The sequence below is a fragment of the Balaenoptera ricei genome, chromosome 14, assembly GCF_028023285.1.
Source record: "Balaenoptera ricei isolate mBalRic1 chromosome 14, mBalRic1.hap2, whole genome shotgun sequence".
Lineage (NCBI taxonomy): Eukaryota > Metazoa > Chordata > Mammalia > Artiodactyla > Balaenopteridae > Balaenoptera > Balaenoptera ricei.
In genome coordinates this window covers 38,610,105-38,636,755 of record NC_082652.1, presented here as the reverse complement: position 1 = coordinate 38,636,755, position 26,651 = coordinate 38,610,105, and the positions used below count along the sequence as shown (strand labels likewise).

Genomic DNA, 26,651 nt, shown 5'->3' with positions numbered 1-26,651 from the left:
AGTGATGCAATGAACACCACGATCCAATTTTAGGACATCTCCATCACCCCCAAAACTTCCCTCATGCCTGTTTCCAGCCAATCCCCACTCCCAACCCCACTGATCTGCTTTCTATCTCTATAGACATAATTTATATTTTTGATACAAACAAAAAATTAATAAAAATAAATCACATGTTTATGTATTCATACAGAAAAGTCATAATGGACATGCACCAAAATTTTACGCAGTGGTCCATTTATAGATAATGTTAATTAAACATTAAAAAAATTTTTTTTTTCTTAAGTTTTAAACCAATTAACATCTATTGCCTATAGAGAAGGGTATTGGTTTTGCTTTCCTTTCAAAAACGGATATAAGAATTTCACATAAATATGGCAGATTATGCAAATGTATTTACTTTCATTTCCTATAAAAACTTAACTAAAAGCATAGCAAAGGATTTTTAAAGGCATGAAATCATAAGGACAAAAGAGAACAGAAGCAAAAGAAATAGCAACAAAAAATTTAAACTGGAAAGCGGATAGCTAAGCAGATGACCTCGCAGAATTGAGAAAATTGAGTCCCATGTCAAGTTTTAGAAACAACCAGTTTACACAGTAAACCGCATACCTCCCCCAAAGGCACTGCAAGGTTAGGTTCCAGGTATGAGGATAAAGGTGAGGCTAGAAACAGGAGGATTAACTGAAATTCTCTTTTAAGAATCAGATAAGGCCCCAGAGCTCTTCCCCAAGTCCAAGCAGGTAACTCTATCTCCTGCATCTGCAGAAAGCTGGACAGGCACAGTTACAGGGGGTGGCGGCAGGGGGCAGGGGGAGCAGTACCATTCTGCAAATACGAGGATTAGGTGAACATTTTATACACTGAAAGCTGAGTCCACCCACCGCCAGACCTCTTCTCCAACTCAGCTTCCAAAAAGGTGGTATCCAGTCCTACACCATCAAGTGAGAAGATCAGAAGATTTTTCTCCAGGGAATCTAACTAGTCCAAGAGGAAAGTCTTAACATACCAACAGCGAGCATTTCTTAGTGAAATGGCCCACAGGTGGCAGGCCTCACCATGGGATCAGAGCTTCTTATCAGCTTTATGGGGCATTGCTCTTAAGTAAGACCAGACAACCAGGATCACCAGACAACTGAGGAATATCTCAGACATAGAAGATAGCGACCAAAACAAACAAACAAATGAAAAGCAATCTACAGAAAACAGAGACTCTATAGGCAGAAAAAGGTATTTAAACATTTGTTTCATTAATATATTCAGAGACAGAAGAGACCACATGTCTAAAACAATATAAGGTAGATATAAAAACACACTTTACACAATGAGTTGAAAACTTATGTACATAAAAAAACCTGTACACAAATGTTTATGGCAGCTGTATTCATAATTGTCAAAACTAGAAGCAACCAAGATGTTCTTCAAAAGGTGACTAGGTAAACTGTGGTACATCCTTATAGTGGAGTATTATTCAATGATAAAAGGAAACAAGCTATCGAGCTATAAAAAACATGGAGGAAATATAAACGCATATTGTTAAGCTAAAGAAGACAGTTTAAAAAGGCTTCCTACTGTATGATTCCAACTATGTTAACATTCTGGAAAAGGCAAAGCTACAGAGACAGTATAAAGATCAGTGGTGGGCTTCCCTGGTGGCGCAGTGGTTGGGAATCTGCCTGTCAATGCAGGGGACACGGGTTCGAGCCCTGGTCTGGGAAGATCCGACATGCCATGGAGCAGCTGGGCCCGTGAGCCACAATTACTGAGCCTGCGCGTCTGGAGCCTGTGCTCCGCAACAAGAGAGGCCACGATAGTGAGAGGCCCGCGCACTGCGATGAAGAGTGGTCCCCACTTGCCACAATTAGAGAAAGCCCTCGCACAGAAACGAAGATCCAACACAGCCATAAATAAATAAATAAATATTTTAAAAAAAAAAAAATCAGTGGTTGCCAGGGTCTTATGGGGAGGAAGGATGAATAGGCGGAGCACAGATTTTTAGGGCAGTGAAGCTCTTCTGTACAACACAGTAATGGTAGATACATGACATTAAACATTTGTTAAAACCCACAGATGTGTACAACATGAAGAGTGAATCCTAATATAAACTATGAACTTCAGTTCATAATAGAGTATCAATATTCATTCATCAATAACATTCATTCATCAAATATACTACACTAAGGACTTCCCTGGTTGCGCAGTGGTTAAGAATACACCTGCCGATGCAGAGGACATGGGTTCCATCCCTGGTCAGGGAAGATCCCACATGCCGTGTAGCAACAGGGCCCATGTGCCACAACTACTGAGCCTGCGTTCTAGAGCCTGCGAGCCATAACTACTGAGCCTGCGTGCCACAACTACTGAAGCCCGCGCGCCTAGAGCCCGTGCTCGCAACAAGAGAAGCCACCACAATGAGAAGCCCGTGCACCACAACAAAGAGTAGCCCCTGCTCGATGGAACTAGAGAAAGCCCGAGCACAGCAACAAAGACCCAACACAACCAAAAATAGATAGATAAATAAATAATTACAAAAAAACCCAAATATACTACACTAATGCAAGATGTTAATAATAGGGAAAACTATGGGGAGGGGGTAGCGGGGGGATATCTGGGAGCCCTCTATACTTTCTGCTCCATTTTTCTGTAAACCTAAAACTTCTCTAGAAAACAAAGTTTATAAACTAAAACAAGACAAAACAACCAATAAGGTACTCATTTTAAAACACTTGCTAAATTAGCAGTGAAATTGGTACTCTTACACTTCAGGGGGAACTATTAATTGCAAGAATCCTTTGGAAAATCATTATGCTATTGTGTCTCTAAAAGTATAACTTTCAACTGAGCAATCTTACTTTTGGAAATCTACCATAAGAAAAAAGTACAAAGTATTGTGGGGAAAGATCCATAGTACCAAGTAAAAAAGTGGATCTCATCTAAATTACCCAGTGGGTAAATGGTTAAATAAATTATGGTACATCGTTAGATGGTATTAGGCAACGATAAAAATTATAATCATAATTATTTAGTAACATCACAGAAAATTTTTCATGAGAGGAATACTAATTTTAAAAGCAAGATACAAAATTATATACGCAATTATAATTATAAAAAAAATCTCTGCAAAACGCTGTGTGAAGTTGGTGGGATTACAGAATTCCCTTTTTCTCTATCTCCCAAACTCCCTAAAATGTTATATTTGATTTAAACAAGGAAGGGGTTTGAAGTGATGAGACAAATTGCATTGTTGGTATTACTTTAATGTAATACTGGATTTAGTGATGTCTTTTTTTTAATAAATTTTTTTATTTTTATTTATTTTTGGCTGCGTTGGGTCTTCGTTGCTGTGCGCGGGCTTTCTCTAGTTGCGGCAAGCAGGAGCCACTCTTCGTTGTGGTGCGCGGGCTTCTCATTGCCGTGGCCTCTCTTGTTGCGGAGCACGGGCTCTAGGCACGTGGGCTTCAGTAGTTGTGGCACACGGGCTCTAGAGAACAGGTTCAGCAGCCATGGCGCACAGGCCTAGTTGCTCCGTGGCACGTGGAATCTTCCCAGACCAGAGCTCGAACCCGTGTCCCCTGCGTTGGCAGGCGGATTCTTTAACCACTGAGCCACCAGGGAAGCCCCTAGTGTGTCTTAATGATACTTTTTTACCCTATGGAAGACTTAGACCTTAAATGCTTACTTTTACAATAAATATTTGTCAGAAAAATTAGAGAAACATGGAGTTAGTTGTAGATAATTTACTTTATAGGACATGTGTTCAGTTGTATAGGAACTATTACTATTCTAATATGACTGTTAGGATATTCTAATGTTCATTAATTTCAAATTTCCAAAAGTCTTGAATTGACTTTTTAAAAAATAAAACATTATTATTGGCATTAAGACAATCTGAGTTTACAACATATAAACACGTTGAAACATGATCAGTTTCTGGCCTGAGTGTGACATACATATCTTTTTTTATGACTTCTGATTGCCACTTTATTTATTCAAATCTAGGCTCTGAAGATCATAATTCCTCTACTTTATAATACAATGTGACTGGTGTTTTCACTCTTGCCTATTTTTATAGTTGGTGTTACAAATTGCTCAAGGATTAGTACTCTGACTTAAACATTCTAAGAACACTTGATACTAGAACATTTTACACTCAGAACATTTTACACTGTGTTCTCAGTGCTGCCAAGTACCAAGAATTCAGGTACTAACTGAAACTGTGCTAAGTGCTAAATGTAAAATTTTCAATGGTTACTGCTAAACTTCATGTTTTGAGGAGAACACTGTTGTAGCCTCTGCGTCCTACAGTCTACAAGCCTAAAAGGCTTCAGTACTAAATAAAAGTCATCTGTCATTGCTATTTAATCAGTTTCAACAAGTCTCATGAGTTTTTGTTGTTTTATCAACAGGCCCTAGAAAAGAAGAATGTTTTTTGCACTTCATCATCCAGCCAATTTCCCATCCTCAGTTCATTTCAGAGGACAATCTACTGATTGATTAGTCATGATTTCTGTCGGGAACACTTGAATCCTAAATAGGTTCCATCCTTTCTTGTTTTCACTCATCTTCCTTACTTCCACTGTCTCACACATTTATTGAGCAAACTCAGTGTACTGGACACAGAGATACAGAGATGAAACAAGTAGTCCCTGCTCTCGAGAAGCTCAGAATGGAATTGGGCAGAGATACAAGTCACGGAGCATTACGGCACAGCGGTTCATGCAATATGACAGGGAATAGGGAGTCACAGTGTGGAATGGCATAAGGGGGATTATAGGGGGCTGAATTCTGCTGTGTTCAGTTTGCAATGATCTTAGGACATTAAGGCATGTGGATATACTAGTAGGCACTTGACTGAGGAGTCTGGAAAAAAAAGTCCAGGGTAGGGGTAGAGATTTGTGAGTCAGTAGTATAGAGGTAATGAGATTGCCTAGGAGAGAAGAGGGGCCCAAGGATGGAATTCTGTTTAAGAGGAGGGAAAATGAGTAGCAGCATGCAAAGTTCTTGAGGGAAAAGAAAGAGGAAAACCAGAAGACAGCAATACCAACAAAGAAAGTGAAGCCAGTTTTAAGAATGAGGTAACAGTCAACTGTATCATAAGCTCAAATGAGTCCAATAAGGCAGGAATGGGAGGGGTACACACTGTGTAGCAACTTGGCCAGGGTGCCTTCACGAGCCTCAGTGGGAGGTAAATCATATGACACTATGTGAGGAGACAGTGACAAGCAGGGAGTGTGTGTTCAAAAAGCTTGGCTGTGGGCTTCCCTGGTGGCGCAGTGGTTGAGAATCTGCCTGCCAATGCAGGGGACACAGGTTCGAGCCCTGGTCTGGGAAGATCCCACATGCCGCGGAGCAACTAGACCCGTGAGCCACAATTACTGAGCCTGCGCGTCTGGAGCCTGTGCTCCGCAACAAGAGAGGCCATGATAATGAGAGGCCCGCGCACCGCAATGAAGAGTGGCCCCCACTTGCCGCAACTAGAGAAAGCCCTCGCACAGAAACGAAGACCCAACACAGCCATAAATAAATAAATAAATAAATAAATAAATAAATAAATAAATAACTTAGTTTAAAAAAAAAAAGCTACAAAGATCTACTGTACAACACAGGGAATATAGCTAATATTTAAAAAAAAAAAAAAGCTTGGCTGTGAAGGGAAAGAGAGATGTGCAGGGACAGCTGGTGAGGAGTGTAGGGTTCAAAGGATCATCAAAGAGCTTCCTTTCTACCTTTCTTCTCTTCTTTCTTTATTTTCCTCTCCCTCCATCCTTCCCTTTGTCTTTATCTCATCTTTCTTTCTCTCTCTTTTTTTAAAATTTATTTTATTTTTGGCTGCATTGGGTCTTTGTTGCTGCACGTGGGCTTTCTCTAGTTGCGGCGAGCGGGGGCTACTCTTTGTTGTGGTACGCGGGTTTCTCATTGCAGTGGCTTCTCTTGTTGCGGAGCATGGGCTCTAAGCATGTGGGCTTCAGTAGTTGTGGCACGCAGGCTCAGAAGTTGTGGCACACGGGCTTAGTTGCTCCACAGCATGTGGGATTTTCCCAGACCAGGGCTTGAACCTATGTCCCCTGCATTGGCAGGCAGATTCTTAACCACTGTGCCACCAGGAAAGTCCCTATCTCTCTTATTTCTCTCTTTATTCTTTCCTTCTTTCATTTTTTGAAATAGAAGAATAGAGGTGAAATAGGTCTAAGCTACAGGAAGGAAAACAGTTTAGAGGCAAACGCTGACAATAAAGCAGGAAGAAGATACAAATGGATTCCTCGTCTGAGGAATCAGAAGAGGTTGGGAGCCAGTATTTACTGCATGAAGTTGTCTTCTTTTTTTTCCTCTGTGATTTAGAAGCAAGTGCATTTTCAGATAGCTAAAAAGGGAACAGGAGTGGTAAAGTGTGAGAAGAAAGTGAAGGAGATAAGGAAGTTTAGGCGGGGCAGTCGTGAGATGTACTTGGAGAGAAGCCAACATGGGGTCACGTAGGAATTCAGGACAGAGTTCTAGCAGAGGTAAGAGATCATGAATGTAGTTGTATCACCAATTGCCCTAGTTGTGTGAATTTCTCCAGCAAAAGTCAAAAAGATATGGATGCAAGAGCAGAGAAAAGTAGATGGTTGGAGAGTCAGGTATTGATGAAGGCCAGAGAACATGTCTTGAAAGCACTGAAGACTCAGGGTTTGTTTCCCATGGAAGAGGTGGGGCTGCAGAGGAAGGTAAGGTTAGAAAGACAGGTCAACAGGAGGACTGACCTAGCAGGAATCAGTGCATAAGAGAGGACAGATGTCTACAGGCATTCAACCCAAGATGAGTTCAATATAAAACAGGATGGAGGTGAGGGAGGGACCTCAAGAGGCCAACTGGACCACCTAAAGCCATTCCAAAGGGAACAGACTCTCTCTTGTCTTTCAAGACCACCAGAAGTGGATATTCCTCCACATCAGAGGTAGGGAACTTCTTCTGTAAAGGACCAGATAGTAAACAGTGCAGCCTTTGATGTCACAATTATTTAACTCTGTTATTGTAGCTCAAAAGCAGCCCTGGACAGTATGCATGCAAATGAGCATGGCTATACTCCAACGAAACTATTTTCAAAAACAGATGGTGGACTGGATTCAGTCCAGGACCAGTTTGTTGACCCTTGCCCTAAGCCATTTTCTTCTGGGGGATTCGTTCTTTTTTATTGATTCTAACAATGCTTTATATACAAAGAATATTAACACTCTGTCTATTACATATACTACCAACCTCTTTTTCTTCTTGTTTATATTTTTCATTTGGGCTATTTGGGGGAAATGTAAAAGTTTAAATAAATATATGTTCATGTAGTCAAATCTGTCAATCTTTTCCCTTGTTTTTGACTTTATAATCATGATTAGTGTGATCTTCCGTATACCAAGAGTACATATATTTTTTCCTAGAACTTTAGAGGCAGTGTGTGTATGACAGATTAGAACACAGACTCTGGAGCCAGAATGCCCAGGTTTATAGTGCCTGTAGCCCTACTCATTATTCTTTCTAAGCCTCCATTGCTCTAACTGTAAAATGGGGGAAAATAGTTGCTAATTTATAGGGTTGCTCCAAGGAGTGAATGAGTAAAATATGTGCAATATAATATAAAGTGCTCGAATCAGGGCTTGACACATAGTACAAGCTAAATAAATGTTAGCTATTGTTATTTTGGCGTCTTTAATTCATCTGGAATTTCTCATGAAAAAAGTGAGTCTGAGGTCAAACACTATTTTCCCTCCATTTATTTAAATCCATCTCCCACCACATTTCTCTCAATCTAACTTCCAGAATGTAACCAATATTTTCAGGGTTTTTTTTTTTTCATTGTTGCTACAAGGGTGGTATTTTTTTTTTAATTTACAAATAAAAATTGTACTTATTGAATGTATATCCTTGGTGTTTATATATTTTATTGCTTTATGGTGGCTAAAAGGTCAGGCTAAAGGGTTTATTATATGCTGCCATCTAAAACAGCTAAGTTCTTTTTTCTCTTTTTTTGAATCACATGAGCTAATAGATTAAAGCAAAGGTCCAGTGAGGTCCGTGAGGCCTGGCCATGCCTCTCAGCCTCTCCCCCTCCAACCTGATGGCCCTGGGCTTCTTTCTCAGGTCCTCCCACCCATCAAGCGCTTCCCCCAAGAACCTTCACACATTCTGAAGCGCTCTTTCTCTTTTCTAGCTTTGTCTCACTCTTCCTTTTTATCTTAACACAGACAGTACCTCCTCAGAAACATCCTTAAATTTCCAATATAAATTATGTACTCCCTGTCACTCTTTGCCCTTCTAGCATTCATTCCAATTATAAATCATACAGTTATATAATCACAGACTAGTGTGTTTATCAGTGTCTTCTGTTTAAGAACTCATTGAATATTGGTTGAGTTAATGAATAGAAAATTTGAATAGTATCACAAATATTACTAGTGAAATAAAAATCTCACTAACTTGTTCTCCACAGGTGTAAAATTTAAGGTCACTCAAATTGAAATGTATTTAATCTATTTATGAAAAAATTTTAAGATCTTTGCCTCATAAACATTTGTATACAACTAGATGCTGTTACTACATATGCTAATTATTTTCGAGCAGCTCGTTCATATGATTTATGCTCATAAAGAGAAAAACATATTTTTATAAATATTCTGTAAATCAAAATTTGCATGAATTCAAAACGAGCCTTTTCCCCCTTTAGTCTGATTTGAAGTTTTACTATTGTCAATACATTCATGCATTTATCCATTTAATCATTCATTCAATTACACGTTTATTGATTACCTTCTTGGCATTAAAACTTCGTGACTGAAAGATGAATAGTACATGGTCTGTGCCCTCTGGGAGTTTACAGCCAAGTGAGATACATGCTAACTGGTTATTACAGCCAAGGGGCAGCACACACAGAATTAAAAACAGCAGGCTGCTTGCCGTCTTGAGAGGTCAGGACGGCTCTTTGGAAATAATGTGCTTGAGACTTTTACTCTCCATATTTTAATTGTCTATAAAGAGGAATATCGGGACTTCCCTGGTGGCGCAATGGTTAAGAATCCACCTTCCAATGCAGCAGACACGGGTTCGATCCCTTGTCCGGGAAGATCCCACATGTCGCAGAACAACTAAGCCCGCGTGCCCCAACTACTGAGCACACACGCCGCATCTACTGAAGCCCACGCACTCTAGAGCCCATGCTCCACAAAAAGAGAAGCCACCACAATGAGAAGCCCGCGCACCGAAACGAAGAGTAGCCCCCACTCGCCACAACTAGAGAAAGCCCGGGCACAGCAATGAAGACCCAACACAGCCAAAAAATAAATAAAAATTTTTTAAAAAAAGAGGAATATCTGGTGAAATACCTTCAAGAAATATCAAAAGATAGTAAATCTCATTTATTACTTCTTGCAAAACTCACAAATTTCACATTTGTAAAGAACGCCTTTATCCATTTTGTCAACTGTCTTCAGTGAAAACCGGATTTCACTCAACTGTAGTGTGGCAGAAGCTGGCTAGAGGCTCACCAAACCCACTTTCTCTCCCTAGAGACACGGCCAAACATTTCCTAGTTCTCACAATGGAATGTGCCTGCCGTGGTGACCAAGACAGTTAAGTGTTGTGTGCCTTCCCTATACTCTCTCCTCCTTCTAGAGCAATCTTGGCGGCTGGAATTCGAAGATGGCTGTTGAACAATACAGAAGGAACCTGGATCCCTGAGCAACTGTGAGGACTTCACCATGATGGACTGAAGTGTCAGCAAGTAACTAATTAAGCCACTGGAATTTTGAGGATGTTTGTTAAAGTGGTCAACTCATTCAGATGAATCATTCCACTGTAAGTGTACTATGTAGACAATCAGAATTTTAAACAACATGATGATGACAGGTATTCTTAGTCCCTTTTCTAATACCCATCCCCCTTCTTTGCTAAATAGGACCCCAATTTTGTTTGGTGTGCTAATGCACACAGCTCCAGGTGAAGGATTTTGACTGGTCTAAACTCATCATGAAAATCCTGTTCCCTACTTTTCTAGCCTTCCCTTCAGTGAGGGATGGCCATGCAGCCCAGTTCTAGCTGAGGTGACCTAAGGGGAGTGGATTGCAGGGGTTTCTGGGAAAGGCTTTCCTCTCCTGATAAAAGGGGACCTATGTAGACGGCATCATCTTCATCCCTTCTTCCTTCTCCTTGACTCAAGCAGGGACCTACATTCTGAACTAACATAATAAAATGCATTCTGAACTAACAGAACGTGTCTTCCAATGCCATAAACTTGCGGGCTAATATGGGATATTCATGAAAAGAAGACTGCATATCCCATCTAAAGGCATTCAAAAATAATTTTTTATTTAAACGTTGATATGACAAAACGAAGGCCTCAGTGGACCCATAGCCACTCACTTCATGAAATTTGACATATAAAGGTCTATTAATTTAACACTAACTCTTAATTTTTTGTCATCATCTACTGGATATGGAACAACATGTTTATTGCTCACACTTTATTTTTTTTAACATCTTTATTGGAGTATAATTCCTTTACAATGGTGTGTCAGTTTTTGCTTTTATAACAAAGTGAATCAGCTATACATATACATATATCCCCATATTTCCTCCTTCTTGTGTTTCCCTCCCACCCTCCCTATCCCACCCCTCTAGGTGGTCACAAAGCACGGAGCTGATCTCCCTGTGCTATGTGGCTGCTTCCCACTAGCTAGCTGTTTTACATTTGGTAGTGTATATATGTCCATGCCACTCTCTCACTTCATCCCAGCTTACCCTTCCCCCTCCCTGTGTCCTCAAGTCCATTCTCTACATCTTTATTCCTGTCCTACCCCTACGTTCTTCAGAACCATTTTTTTTTTTTTTAGATTCCATATTGCTCACACTTTCTTAACGTCCTTTTTTTTTTTGGCCTTGCGGCATGCAGGATCCTATTTCCCCAACCAGGAATCAAACCTGTGCCCCCTGCAGTGGAAGCACGAAGTCCTAACCACTGGACTGCCAGGGAATTCCCTTTAATGTGTTTCTTTAAATCAGTATAATGCACTGGCTAAAAGCTCAGGTTTTGGAGTCAGACTGCCTGGATTCAGGTCCTGGCTCTGACATTTACTGTGCAAACTTAAATGCTACTGAAGTTTTGTCCATTTTTTTCATTATTAAAATGGAGGTAATAATAAATATATGCTTCTAAGGACGGTGATAAGGACTAAATGACACAATCATTAGAAAGTTCTGAGAAGAATATTTGGCACGTAATGCTTAATAAATAAAAGTTTTTATGTTTATTACCTCCAGATTTCATCCATACAGCTTCAAGTAATGAAATAATCTATTTTCTGGGAGGGGGAGTCTCTGCTTCCTCTGGGTGTAAGCGTGCTTTACGTTCAGGGCCTCCTGGTGAGCAAACTAAAGAATAATTAAGATTGTCGGACAGCCTTTGGACTTCTTGGGTTTTAAGCGGGGTTAAAATAACATCACAGCTAAGTTGTTTTAAGTAAAGGATTAGAGTCAATGACTAAGAGTCAAGGGCGGGCAGAGAGAGGACAGTGGTGGCTGTGCCCTCTCATCCCTGTGAACTCTTTAACCCTGGACGTGTGGACTCTGGAGCCTCACCCCAGACAAGATGACAAAGAGACAAGAGCAAGTAATAGCCACAGATGATAATCCTAACAGCGGCAGTGAGTCAGGCTCCCCTCCCACCTCTCCATTCACCTCCCCCATGCTTCTCCAAAACGGATTATTCACCATTACAAGGACACAGCCCACCTCCACATTTTCCTGCCTTCACATCTCTGCTAGTGCTACTCCCTTCCTTAAAAAAACCCACCAGCCTGTCAAAACCCTATTCATTTATCAGTCTAGCATAAATGCCTCCTATTTCAAAATAGCATCTCTAGTTTTCCCCTCTCAGATAGTCTCCTTGACTTTTCTGAATCCTTGTTGAACATTCGAAATATTTTTTAGTATCTACTATGATCTTGGAATTATTCCATGTGCTGAGGGGAAATGGTCTTGATGCTTTGGGAATAGTTTAACAGTTATAACAAATTTAATTTATTTGTACCTTCTCTCTCCCCCAACAAGATGTGCACTGGCTTACAATAAGACATATACACTGTATAATAGAATAGTAAGAGAAAGTTCGGGTCTAGAAGAGAGAAGACATAAAAAATACTAACCAAAAAATATACAGTTCAGCATCAAATGTAGCTCCTGGGGAACAGAGTAAATAAAAAGGGGAACACAATGCTCTTTTACCACAACACTCTCTTATCAACAGAGAAGAGGATGCATACCAGTTCCTCAGGGCAAATAAAATCTATCCCTCACCCTAAAATATCATATACTTTCTCCCTTGGGATGTTACAGAGGTTTCAAATAATTACATTTCAATGTGCGAGCTGCTAAAAGAGAGGCATGTACAATTATGTCACAGGATACAAGCTAGTTCACTAAATTTCAAACTCAAATAAGTGCTGCATTTATTAATAACTATAAAGACAATAATACTATATTAGATGGTAACTCACCAGAACACTACTGTAGACCTCTTTTTCAGAATCCAACAAGCTGAAACAGTATGCAAGGATTTAAATGACTCTCAGTCACAGTAGGACAAAACACATTCCATAGAGATGAAATGTAATGTTTGAGTCAAATAAAAGTCTACTTATTTTTACATTTTCCTGCAGTGGTCATTACATTGCTACTAGTAAACAATTCCCTCCCACTTAAACTGATATGAGTCTGATATGAAATTAGCTCGCCTTCTCAGGTGGGTTGATGGGGCACTCAGGGGGCAGTTGTGGACCTAAAGGTACAGAGTTGGGGATGTGGCCATCCACAGTTCTAATTTCTTTCAAGAGCTTTATTTAGTCCCACTGTTTCAACTACGCGCTTTTATCTGAATCTCTCTGATCATGTCAACTTTAATCTAAAATCAAGTTCATCACCTCTGTCCCAAAAACACCGATTTCTGTCTTCCTTATTTCTGTTAATGGCACCATTTTTCTCCCAAGCAAATGGGGCTTGAAGACATGGAGTCATCAGTCTTTCATTCCCTGCCCTTGACTCCAAAATTCAATCCGCAGTCACATATCTCTTTTCATTTTATTTTTTTTATTCTCTTTCTCTTTTATCGCCAACACTAACATTGAGGTCTGTTTTACCCTGACCCCATATTTATGCAACAGGATACACTCACTTTTCTAACACACCACACTGTCACGTTCCTGTTCAGAAACTTTCAGTGGGCCCTTGTCACTCCCTAAACGTAGGCTGCCCTTCAGAGCCTTGAATTCCCCTGCTCCATAACATGGTCCCAACCACCAGCTCTATTCCCTGTCGACTTCTTACTTCCCCACTTTTATACTGTCCTACCCAGTGTCCCTGTACTCACTTTCAGTGTTCCTCAGTGCCAAACTATTCTGCTTACCTCCTCCCTGTCAATCCAAACTCAATTCTTCAAGGCTTAGGTACAATCTCATTCCCCAGCCCCCCAGGCTTCTCCACCCTTCACTTAACTCATAGTACTGACTGTCATCTACCTGGCTCATTCAACAACTATTTGTATATAGAGCTCTGTGATATCATTAATTTTTTCTTATGGAATTTTTCACACTTCCACCAATGGTGTATAGTCTTCCCAACTAAAATGTAAGGTCCTTATACTTCTTTTTTTTAATTGAAATATAATTGACCTACGACATTATTTTAGTTCCAAGTGCACAACATAGGGGTTCGATATTCCTATACATTACAAAATGATCACCATGATAAGTCTAGTTACCATCTGTCACCATACAAAGTTATTACAATATTATTGATATATTCCTCATTACAATACATACAATATATTCCCCATGCTGTACATTTCATCCATCATTCATTTATTTTGTAATTGGTAGTTTGTTCCTCTTAATCTCCCTTGCCTATTTTACTCATCTCCTCCCCTCTGGCAACCACCTATTTGTTCTCTGAATCTATGAGTCAGTTTCTGTTTTGTTATGTTTGTTCATTTGTTTTGCTTTTTACAATAGATTCCACATATAAGTGAAGTCATACAGTATTTGTCTTTCTTTGACTTATTTCACTTAGCATAATACCCTCTAGGGTACCCTCTAGGTCCATCCATATTGTCACAAATGGCAAGATTTCATTCTTTTTTATGGCTAAGTAATATTCCATTGGAGTGTGTGTGTGTGTGTGTGTGTGTGTGTGTGTATATATATATATATCACATCTTCTTTATCTGTTCATTTATTGATGGACACTTAGATTGCTTCCATATCTTGGCTATTGTAAATAATGCTGCAATGAACATAGGGGGGTGCATATATATTTTCGAATTAGAGTTCTGGTTTTCTTCAGAAAAATATCCAGAAGTGGAATTGCTGGATCATATGGCAGTTCTATTTTTAATTCTTTGAGGAATCTCCATACTGTTTTCCATAGTGGCTGCATCAATTTACATTCCACCAACAGTGCACAAGGGTTTCCTTTTCTCCACATCCTCGCCAACACTTGCTATTTGTAGTCTTTTTGATAATAGCCATTCTGACAGGTGTGAGGTGATATCTCATTGTGGTTGTGATTAGTGATATTGAGCATTTTTTATGTCTGTTGGTCATCTGTATGTCTTCTTTCAAAATGTCTATTATACTTCTTTTTTTGACCCACAGTGCTTAGCACCTAGTAGGCACTTAAATATATCAGAATTTGAGAAGGGGAGCCTTGGAGGTCATCTATTGCCAGCGCCCACCTAGGATGGGAATCTCTTCGACATTCCTCAGACCCAATCCTCCAGCCTTTCTTGAACACTTGATGACACTTCTCAGCTACATCACAAGACAGTCTGTTCCACTGCTAAAGAGCACTAGTCAACAGAAAGGTTTTCATCAATCTCCAAAATACAGCTAAGTGAGTGAAAGTGCAATGTACTAAACAGTACATTCAGTATGCTTCCCTATGTGCATGTATATGCCCAGAAAATCTCAGGAAGGATATCCAAGAAGCTGGGGTTATCTCTGGACAGGGAATTTGGATGGCTGGGAGACAGAAGAAGACAATTTTCACTTTTAGATTCTTTGGTATAATTAAAAATTAATAAGTGAAATATGATTTAAGTTCTTTCTTATTAGATACTTAAATCTTCTTCTGTGAAACTTTCATCCTGATCCTATTTCTGATCTCTGGAGCTGCCCAGCATAACTCAACTATGTTGATGGATTGATTGATATTTTAATGAACTGTTGCTAAGAATCATGTACATATGCACATTCAACTGAGGTTTATTAAAGGCTTCAAAAGTAGCGTATTCTCTTAAATGAGTTAAAAATTGGCTCCAGCATGCTTTTTCTAAAAATTTATTTTATTGAAGTATAGTTGATTTACCATGTTGTGTTAATTTCTGCTGTACAGAAAAGTGTCAGTTATACATATATATACTCTTTTTCATATTCTTTTTCATTATGGTTTATTACATGATATTGAATACAGGTCCCTGTCCAACATGCTTTAATATGCTTAAACAATACTTATTGTTTTACACACACAATTTCCAAATCAGTTGCCTTAATCATCTTAAATTTTTTACATAGGTCTTTTATTTTCACCCATATTGCATAAGAAATTTGTTGCCTAAGGCATTATGATGTTATCCTGTATATTATGTAAGCAGCTTTGTGATGTTCTTGACACCTGCAGTGCCCTCTTACTACCTGAAGCCCTAAGACATGTTTAGCAGTTTTAAGGCTATATTAACAGTTTCAGAATTATGCATAATCCCCAAATTTCAAAACAGCCTTGAGAAGAAAGGCCATTTCTAAATATTATGAAAAATTTACAGAATGAATAAAGATATTCTCTCAGCATTATGAATAAGCATTTATCTCAGGAATCAAATAACCTATGTTCTAGTCCTGGCTCTTTAAGTAAATCTGGGCCCCCAATTTATTCTCCATCAGTATCACAGGTACAGGTATTAGACTATTTTTGAGAGCCCTTCCCTATTGAGCTTTCTGTCTGTCTACGACATCTTCACTCCAGAAGGTACTCAGGTATTACAATACACATAGTTTGGATTTATAACTACTCACCTAACAAAAGCATCCCTAGGGATATTCCAAGGCTTCCTTAATGCTGGAATCATTACTGGCTCCAGGCATTTTCCTTGTTATTTATCAACAACAAACTTGGACAGAGATCCTTCACAAGTCTGTTTGTATATTCAGATGTGACCAATTTCCCCATTTGAATTATAAGATACTGACACCATGAAACCTGTCATCCTGACACTCAGGTTGGGAGGTTGCAGAGGTATAAGCGGAGACTTTAAGCAATGACGTCAACTAACACCAGCTACGGTGTGGACTGTAACTGGTAATTGGCTGAAAGTCCCGTTAATAAAATTCAGCTCAATTAAATAAGCACTTCTTGAGTGTCTACTGGGCACAAGGCAACATGCCCTGAATTGGGGGTGGGGGAGAACCCTGTCCTTTTCCACCCAGTACAGAGAGAAGAAATATAAAAGGCCTCCTATGAGTGAAAGGGCTTCTTGAGAGGATGCTGTGTTCATCAAGCACCTGCCTGCTCCTATCAGTTCTATCACGATGACTAGATTCAAATCTTGCATCTGGAAAATTTTCCTATAATTCATACCCTTTAGTTCTAGTTCTCATAACATCAGAACCAACAGAATCATGAGGCAAAGAAAAAAAAAAAAAAACCACACCTGAAGTCCAGAAATGTGATCCTTTTATAATGCATTCCCCTATCTGCACTTGGGATACCTGTAAATCTCATGTTGCCCTCCTACTGTGTCTCAGTTTCTCAATTTGTATGGAGAGTCATGATTTCCACATTCAAAGTTTCACCTTTTAGCACCCCCCCAACGGTGAGGGTAGGGGGCGCCTAGAGGAGATGGGAGAGGGGAGAGGTCATGTTCACTTTTTCAGACACAGTAGTACACAATAGTATTCTGGCCTCCTGGCCAAAAAAAAAAAAATATATATATATAAATGCTTATCTTAAATCTCCTTTGTCATTTCTACTATTCCTAGAGGGCAGAAAGCAATAGTTAAAAAAAAACCCAAAAAACCCTTCAAATACCTTCCCTTATCACCCTTTATAATTTGAAGAGGTCATAAGGCAATCAAGCATACATTTCTTGCAGTTATTTCTTGTATCAACAGGTATTTACTGAGCCCCTACATCTATGCTGGGATCTGAAGAATCCAAAAGCAGTAAAGACATTGTTCCTACCCTCTGGAGCCTCATGATTTAATGCGGAGGTGGGGTTTACCCAAATAACTAATTGAGAACAGCTAAGTGCCAAATCATCTGATACTGACAATAAAAGAAGAAATCAACCACACAATCTTAGAACCGTAGGAAACCTAGGAAGGATCCAACACAACTTCTCCCCATAAGTAGAAATCTTCCATCATCCTTGTCAGAGCCATTAAGCTTCTGACTTAATGTGGAACTCGCATTTCACAAAAGCAGTCCATTTCATTTTTTGAAGCCTCTTATTGCTGAAACATTTTATCCTACATTGAACCAAAACTCTCACCTATACAGTAAAGCTTTTCAAAACTTTATTTTTTTTAACCAGTGCAATGTGCCTTTAAAAGAAATAGTAGGCACAAGCTCAATATATAAAGCAGTTAGAAGTGGAACTCTTCTGTTGGGAGCTGCAGGGGGCCCTCAGCATGTCCACTTGGGCCCCCATCTCCTCTCTGCCGCTCCCCCTGCAGCCCAAGGCACACCACAGAACGCCTGCAGCTCTGCAGAGAAAAATTTGCAAACCACTGTTTTAAAGGTAATTAGAGCAAATCTAACTCGAGATGCATATGTCAGCCCTTGAAGACAGCTATCTTGTTTCTAAATCTTCTTGAAATAAACTTGCCCCTTTCAAACTGTCTATTCCCTTTATGTCATTTTCCCCCATAACTCCCTCTTCTTGATCACTCTCCTCCTAAAAATGTAGAAACCATATCCGAACACAATTCTTTAGAGACTGTGATCAGCTAAGGATACGGTCTCTCTCACTCTCTGGACAGTAACAGAAGTGGACAAGGGCTTAGTGGATGAAGAAGGACCTGAGCTGGACCCTGAGAAATGTAGGATTTAGATAGGTGGGGAGAACAGAAGATAAAATTCCAAGCTGGGAAACCAGCATGAACAAAGATACAGAAATTAAAATGAGGGCCTCCTGACACACGTTGAACAGTTCTCTTCCAGACCCTTTCTGGTTCTCCATTTGGTCAGCTGCCCACTCTCTTGTATTCCTCAGAAGAAAATTAAGCCAGATCTATCTCCATGAATTTAGATTTCTATTGTGTCAATACCTAATGAGAAAGAACCTGCTGTATAAAAAAAAAAAACACCTAATGAGAGCCATGATCTAATCAGTACTAAAACTAGATCATTTCAATATTATAATTAGTGCCACAGGGAAAGAGTACTTGAAGATATTTAATAAGCCTGTAAAAAAACAAACTGTCATCTTTCAATGAATAAATATCTTGACAAGAAGATTCATAAAGGCTGTAACACTATTGAGGAACATCCCTGGGGATTCTCAAATCTAAAGCAAATCCAAAGAACACCTTGCCTCTAAGAAATTACCTTGTTTATCACTTATCACACCACAGGTAATATGTGCCCCAAATGGTCTCCTGACTATAAAAACAATAGCATTTTCATATATAGGAGTGCTAATCCACCAAGGCAAAATATCCCGTGAAAACAAATACTAAAAGATCGATTGGGGGAGCAAATATTTTCATCAAAGTCTATCTTCTCATGTTACTTAATTTTCCCATTTACAGGTAAGAATGCAAGCACATCAGTGTTTCATATAACTTGGATTATTATTCAAGAAGTCAGATCTTAAAGACAGAGTATTTCATATATATATCTTTTCCTCATAAAAATGTATTTGTTAGTGATTATATGAATATTTACCATTTTACATTACAGAAATGGAATTTTCACACGGACACAGCACTTACAAGCTGGGGAAATTGATTTTGTCCTAAATTTTAATGTGTGTTATGAATCTAAGAATTTTAAGGTGTTGAGAAAAAAAGAATGATCTTACTAGCATTCAGTGAAATTGATTCAGACGTTTTATTTCCATTATTTTTCTCTTTTCCTTCATCTCGAAAGAAGATAATCTGAATTGCTCTAATCTGAAAAACAACAATACGTGTAACAAATACTTGACAATGAAGATGGAAAGCCTCTAAAAATCTGTTACCTTAGTAACGGCAAGAATGTGGAAGAATAAGAATACACTGTCAGGACATCATTTCAGATTCCGCAGATTTGAGGCCTAAATACAGTCAGCTTTCATTAGCTTTTTGTTTTTCCCAGCAGGTCCTTGGACTTTGAAACAAAACCTGAATGACAGCTATGAGCAATTCCAGCCTGGCTCCTGATTAGCTATGCCAAACAAAACAACTCTCTGCAGTGTAAACTTTCCAGGCATCTGCAACCAAGCCTCTGTGGAGACTACAAGTCCTCAGTGAGATTTGAAGGAGAGTCAGAGGTTGGGGGGGTAAAGGGTGAACAGGAAGGGGGAGGGGGAGAAAAGGATAAGACCTTCCCCTCTACCTGGAACTAGTTCCCTGAACTAGTCTCTGATAAAGCAGGGGGGCAAATTAAGTAGAACTTGTCTTGGCGGTATTCTCACTATAGCTTTTTAATTCTACCTATTCTACGATTTAACTAACCAGTTCTCTAAATCTGAATATTCCATTCCAGTTAACATCCATAACATTCTCATATTCCAAACCACCCATGCTTTTACACCAAACAAGCAATTCTGAGGCCCTATTAGCATCAAATAGAGCAAGCAGTTGATTAAAGAGATCTAAAAGAGAACAGGAGCAACATATATGAATAGACAGTGACCCATATGGATGCAAACTAAGATTATGTGCCATTTGTTGTTATTCACTTTCACTGCAAGCAGACCTAAAATTAATTACATCAAATGACAGTGCACTGCGCTGTGTGGTCCCATCTGCTACATAATTAGATCCCAGCGGAACTAACTATTAAAAAGCTTTTTTCTTACGATCAGTCCCCTTGATTCTATCTAAAGAACATTCCTTTATCTACACAAAAGAATTATAGATTAGATCTCAAAGCAGATCAGATTTCCTTTTGGTCAGGTGCTTGATTTTAAAAGTTATAAGTGGTTTCAGAAAAAAGTTGTCTGGAGAAAATTCTGTATTAGATTGCTTGATGGAAATTCAGCTGTAAAGAGAGGAGTTAAACTAAAAGTTTGACTTAAACTCTGCCAACAATCTCTTAAAACTTCAGAAGTTAAAAATGAGTATTTTTGTATTTCTTGGCCACACAGCAAAATGGTAGCACTGACATTTCCTCTTGTCTTCTGGAAAAGTGACATTTAACCACACTGTGATCTCTATTGCTTCTGAGATAACCTACAATAGCTGATGGTTGGCTTACTTAATGCTGGGCAACAAAGGACCCTGCTTCCAGTCAGTAACCATTTTTTTTTTAACAGTCTTGTGATGATTTTATAGCATTTAAAGTAAGGAAAATAGCTCTAACACCCTAAGATGTAATTTGCAGATATATGGCAACAGATGCCACAGAAAACTTAACCATTTACATAACCACATCATAAAAGCCTAGCCTAGATTTAGGACATTAAATTTAAATCATCAAAGGTTCAAGTGGAAAATTCAAGTTCAGACACAGAGAAGAGAGACTATATAAAGATTCATCAAAAATAACAATCAGGGAGAGATTAATTTTGGAAACTAAGGACAAGGAAAATTTCAATCTTTGAGATGGGTACTATATAAGAAGAAAGCTACATTCCCAATTATTTTATTTGACTTGTCTGCAATGCCACCACTTTATTAAACTTATAGAAAAGAACCTTAAGAATATTTTTATAATAAATAAAAAGTTAGTGCTGTCAGAACAACAGAAATCCCCTCAATGTGAGTCTATGCTTGAAATCCCAAACCAAACCTGCTGATTCAGCACAAAGTCATCAAACAGCGTTCTTATCTGTAAAAGGAACAATCCATTGTCTGGCCGAAACAAAGGGCAGTGCACAGGAAATCAGCCAAATCTGGGCCAGATGGTCACTGATTCAAGTTTCATTCTCTCCATCCCCCACCCTCCCTGGCACTACAGAAATAGATTCAGACAGCATTTTTGGTTACCAAGTAATAACCCTGAGTGTAAGGTATAAACCTCTTACAATTATCTATACCACCCCCCACCTCAACACCACCTAATTTACTGAAACTGAAAGTCCTTATGAAAAGTTAAAAGAGGTACTATGCAGCAGTTATTGAAAGGAAAATACCTCTGAAAACCCAATTCCTGTTTCTTAGGCATGGCATGGAGTTTTACCAGGCGGGATGATTTAAAATATTCACACTGATTTGTTCTCATCTACTGTTTTTTCTCAAACCATGACACAAAATAGAAATGAACGCAGAGAAAACTGATTTATCACACTCATTTTCTACAGGTTGACCACTGGGCCATCACCTTGCAGAGTCTTGTGGTTTGTAACCGAGGAACACTTTTTACCAATGACAAACTACCAACAAAAGTAATCACTGATTTTGATTATAAACCAATGTGTCTGACCTCGTATCGCAGAATCTGTAAGTTAGGATACTGTTGTAAATACACATTTCACACCCCTACTGGGTACTGTAAAACTCAGTTTTAAGTTCTAAAGAGCAACTATTAATTAAAGCAAAACATGCAGAATTATGTCTTAAAATTTGCAAGCACTCTATGGAAACATAAATATTAAAAAATGGCATAAATAAAAATTCAGGATCTCCCAATTAAAATACTCAGAAAACACTCCTTTACGTTTCCTAATTGTGTAAAAGAAAGATACTTAGATTAAACAAAGGTCTTTTCTTTGAAGAGAACCCATGACCGTAGTGGTTTCTTGGGAAGTAGTTACATTTATGTGACCTAAGTAAATTTTATCAACCAACAAATAGCAATTCCTTTAATAAACTTTATCATCCTTTGACGTTAATTTGGAAATGTCAATGAGTACATTTTATTGGTATGCTACAGTACCACTCTTTACAAAATTTACATATAGAAAGGTTAGGGTAGATCAAAGAGTTTTTTTGTCTATTTGTTTGGTTTTTTTTACACAAGATAATCACAGGCTGGTAATGCAATGGCTAAAGAAAAAAATGACTTCAAAATATGCAGTCAACAGCAACTCACACAAGTGGCCTGTTTTATTGTAGGGAAGTAGAAAAAGTGAGCACAAATAACCTCCATTAAGAGAGCATTCATTGTAGCTTACACAACGCCCACAAGTAGGTATAAACTGAAGCCAAAAAACAGAGCTTCAAATCTTGAACTTCTGTTTTAAAGGGAATAGTGGTAAGTGGAAACTTTTTCAAAAACTTGTCCTCAGAAATTGTTCCTGAAAGTTGAGTTAAAATTAAAGTATCACACTAAGTTTTCAGCAGTGGTTAAAAATATAGTCTAAATATATACATAGCACTGTATATAGATTGGTGCGTTATGTATGTGTGTGATACATACGTCAGTGTGCTTCCGCTAACTTCAATACTTTGTTTTTAACATCTCAGATTTATTTGAAGTGTATTTCTATGATTTGTACTAAAAAATAGTACTCAACATCATACTGGAAATTGTTGAACTATTGTTATATGTGCTTCTATAGCATATAAATTTATTTTCTTTTAATAGGATTATATCATATTAGAAAAACTGCTAATGAGAAAAATTAATAATCCATTAAGAAGCTTTAAAATAAGGTAGTTGAGTACTGTCTGTTTAACAAGTTCTTTTTCTTTAGTGTAAAATAGGAATTTATTTCAGTATTCATGAAGAAAGAAGTAAATGACTATTCAAATTAAAATTCTCTACCTTCTGAGCTCATCTTTAGAATCTCTAAGATAAATTTACATTTAAATGAAACACACACAAAGAACAGCTGGACTATCATAACCATCCCACACACATGAGTGTTCTCAGAGACTTAAATCTCGTGTTCTTAGGAGACAGAAAATTGTGACTTACAACTATTTTTAATCAGTCAGCTTTATTTATACATCATTGCAATAGGATTTATATGCTAATGCTTTAATCTAATATAAGAGTTAAGGGAAAAGCATCTCAACAGTTAGTTCGAAACAGAATTCTACCAACAAAAGTCAACTCTGAACAGACTTCTCATGCACATAAGTTTCTGGAAAGCCAACTTTTAAATAAGATAAAAACAAAAACTATATCAACAACAATAAATGCAACATGTTAGAATTCAACAGACTAAATTATGATCTTGTTCTTTAATAAGCCCTAATATAAAGGAGTAATAGAGTTTAAAGCTAAAATATTAATGTGTAAGTACTAAGTTCCAGTTATCCTTTAAGTCTTTTTTTTTTCCTTCCTTAACATATATCTTCCTTTTTCTGGTGGCCCACAAATCAGGTAGAAAATTTAATTCCATTCAATTCAAAGAAAACTTGTAAAAAGACAACATATTTATAATAAATATGGCACTGATTAGTCTTATTTTTTTTTATTACTATACATAATAAGAAACATATATCAAGGGCCAAATTAGAGTGTGTATAGCTTTCACTGATGAAAAATTGACAAGAAACCAAATTTCTAAAGAGTGAATTGTATTTATAAGAAAATGCTTTATGATTGATGCTTTAAATGTTTATTATTTCTCAATATAATCTATATATGCATTAGTAAAATAGTAGTGTATTAATCGTATGACTGTAAATGTGCTTTAAACATAGACTGAAGGTCAAAATAAGCTTTCACTCATTTTCTCTCTCAATGATAATTTCTCATACCTTATATTTACTACATAAAGAACATCTCAAAGGGAGCTTATTTAATAAGCTTATTTAATAAAATTAATTTCTGTTCTACCAAAAAAAGAAAATAAAAAAAGGATATTAGTAGAATACTTAATGTCCATGAAGTTTTACTAACAAACTTAAGGCTTATACCAGGATTTCCTTAACATCACCAGCACTGTTTCAAATTTTACATTCAGTGCCTCATGAACAAAGTTTAAAATGTCTTCTAGTTTAAAAAATGAAATGGACACTAAATTTCCACTAGATATCAGTTCAACTGAATTCTTTTTGTAATTTTGGTATTTAGCAACAGAATAAATAACATGCTTACATATTATGTTGTATAAATCTTTTACTATATGAGTTATGATTTGAGAAACATAGTTTAAACAAAATTAGATCTAAATCTACCAAACCACAAGTCACATAACTGTCTTAACTAGACTGTAGGCTTCCCCAAGGTCAGGGATAGTTCTTTATTTTCCTTTCTCTCTCTCCAAGGCACCATTCCAATTATAGGTACTTGATAAACACTTATTAAGTTGACTTTTATTGTTAATTTCCTGCCCAATGGAGAATTCTTTTATCCCCACTGGATATAAACTTCTTGCTCAGTAGGAAAACTGTGAAGAGAAAAATCATTTTTAAGGAAGTAACAAATGTATTTGATGCAGTAATTACATTTTATCCAAACGAAAACTGAGAGGCAGTTTGATATTACAACTGCTGCTGCCAATTATTACTTCAAAGCCTTAAAAAAAAATCAGTACAGGTTAAACACAAACTCTACTCTAAGACAGAATTATGGTGTCTGTTTGCAATACGTGAACTTTAGCTTCCCAAGGGTAAACACCATACAGCTATCTTGTAATCTCCCATGTAACGGTATCTAAAGTAAGTCCATGCTATTTTGATTTTGGAAGACTTATCAATTTAAAATCAAATGAGCAAAATGAATTGTAATATTTAAACAGTACAAAAAATTTGTCCCATTTTCCAAAACACTTCTGCCAGACTACCAATTCCATGGTTCTCTTCCACTATGCAGTATTATCCTGGAAACATATGGCTTTCAATTATTTTTTATTAACTAGGATATTTATTGACAAATTTAAAGCCCATATTACCTAAATTATGTATGTAAATTTGTAAATAAGTAAATATGATGATAAACTGAACATGCATGAAGGATTACAAAGACATCATCATTTTGTAAAACTCAAAAAGAAAATAAAATGCATTTCCTTTCATCTCTGACACAGTATTGTTTTGGATTTATTTTTTCTTATTAGCATCCTTTATGCAAAAGATAATGCTACTAGGTTCTGAAGGGCCTGGGCCTCATCTTGGTATTTCCAGTAGAGGTGATAAGCTTATGTTGTTCCATCTGCCCTCCCTTCTCCCAGCTCCACCGGAGTCAGTGGCTTAGATATGAAAGAAGCTTGGCTCAGGTTAAGGATGGATTCCACAGCCATAGAAGAAAGCTAACAGGTCCCTACAGAGGTCATTCATTCATTTGTTGACAAATATTTATTGAGGGGCAACTATGTGCTTGTTCTAGGTGTGGAGATATAGTAGTGAGCAAAAGAAACAAAGCACTTCCAGTCATAGAGATTTCATTCAAGTTTGGTGAGTAAATCCAAGACTTGACCTCCATTACACTCCTCACCAACCAAGATACAGCCTTGGTACAGTCTGTTTCTCAAAAATTAGGTACTTAATGATCCCTTGGTGGCCTGAAAGAGTTAATATGCCCCTTAGCACCTATGTATGCCATCTTCAGCAAGAGCAGCAACATTTTCCGTAAGATACAATTCCTGATATCTAGATCTTACCTTCTAGTTGAGTCACAAGATAGGTACCCAAGAATGTGACACGGAGGAAAGAACAAAGGTTTGGAATTAGCCAGCCCATAGGTTTGAATTCTGACTTTTCTACTTACTACCTATGGGAGCTTATGAAATTTACTTAAACCTTTCAGAGGCTTGGTTTTCTTAGCTATAAAAATGAGGATCATGATGCATACTTTACAAGGCTGTTGTGAAGATTAGAAATAATATGTGTACAATGCCTGATGTAGTGTACATTAATTTTTATTAATATATTGGGTTAAATTATTAATTCCTGCTATAAATTAAATAATAGCAGAAAAGGACTAGGCAGAGAAGCATATATGGGTCATAAAGACCTTTATGGTTGTTTTTTAGTAAAGGTTATGTTTTGTGCCTACACATATTCTCTGACATACACACATACTTTCTCTCTGATGTTCCAGATATATAACTATGGGATGTATTACACTGTTCTGTTACATTTCCTGTTCTGGAGGCAGAAGTTGAGATAAGGCATACCACTGACTCACGAGTCTTTATGATGGCAAAAAACCTCAAACATTTAGAATATGTGAAATACCATAACCCAGACACTACACTTCCAGACTCCGAAAGATCTTTAGCTTTAGCTTTAGATTGTGCACTTAATACCTGCCAATATCAAAGAGCTCCTATACATCTTTTGACCAAAATACTATGAAAATATTACCCCTAATATTAGATTATTCCATTATATGAATGAGGGGTAGAAAGGTGATTTTTACATGGTCTAACTTTTCTAGAAAAAGAAGAACTCAGTAATATTAGTTGGGAGGCAAAACATTTAATGCTAATTGCTACTCTCTGATGAAGTCTAAGGCCTGTCATTCAGCAAGTCTGGTGAGGAAAAAGAACTGACATTTCCTGAGGGACGATTTTGTACTAGGCATCCTGCTTGGTGTATTGA

General features: G+C 37.7%; 1 protein-coding gene across 12 annotated transcripts in view; it reads right to left on the bottom strand.

Moving 5' to 3' along the window:
• Positions 1 to 26,651, bottom strand: part of GREB1L (GREB1 like retinoic acid receptor coactivator) — a 264,851-nt gene that overhangs the window by 223,517 nt on the left and 14,683 nt on the right. The window contains exon 2 of one of the 12 annotated variants that reach the window (XM_059895621.1): positions 19,091 to 19,181. The exons of the other annotated variants lie outside the window; for them this stretch is intronic. The gene's annotated coding sequence lies outside the window, so the exon portion shown is untranslated. The remainder of the gene's footprint in view (positions 1 to 19,090; positions 19,182 to 26,651) is intronic. 12 annotated transcript variants of the gene reach the window in all.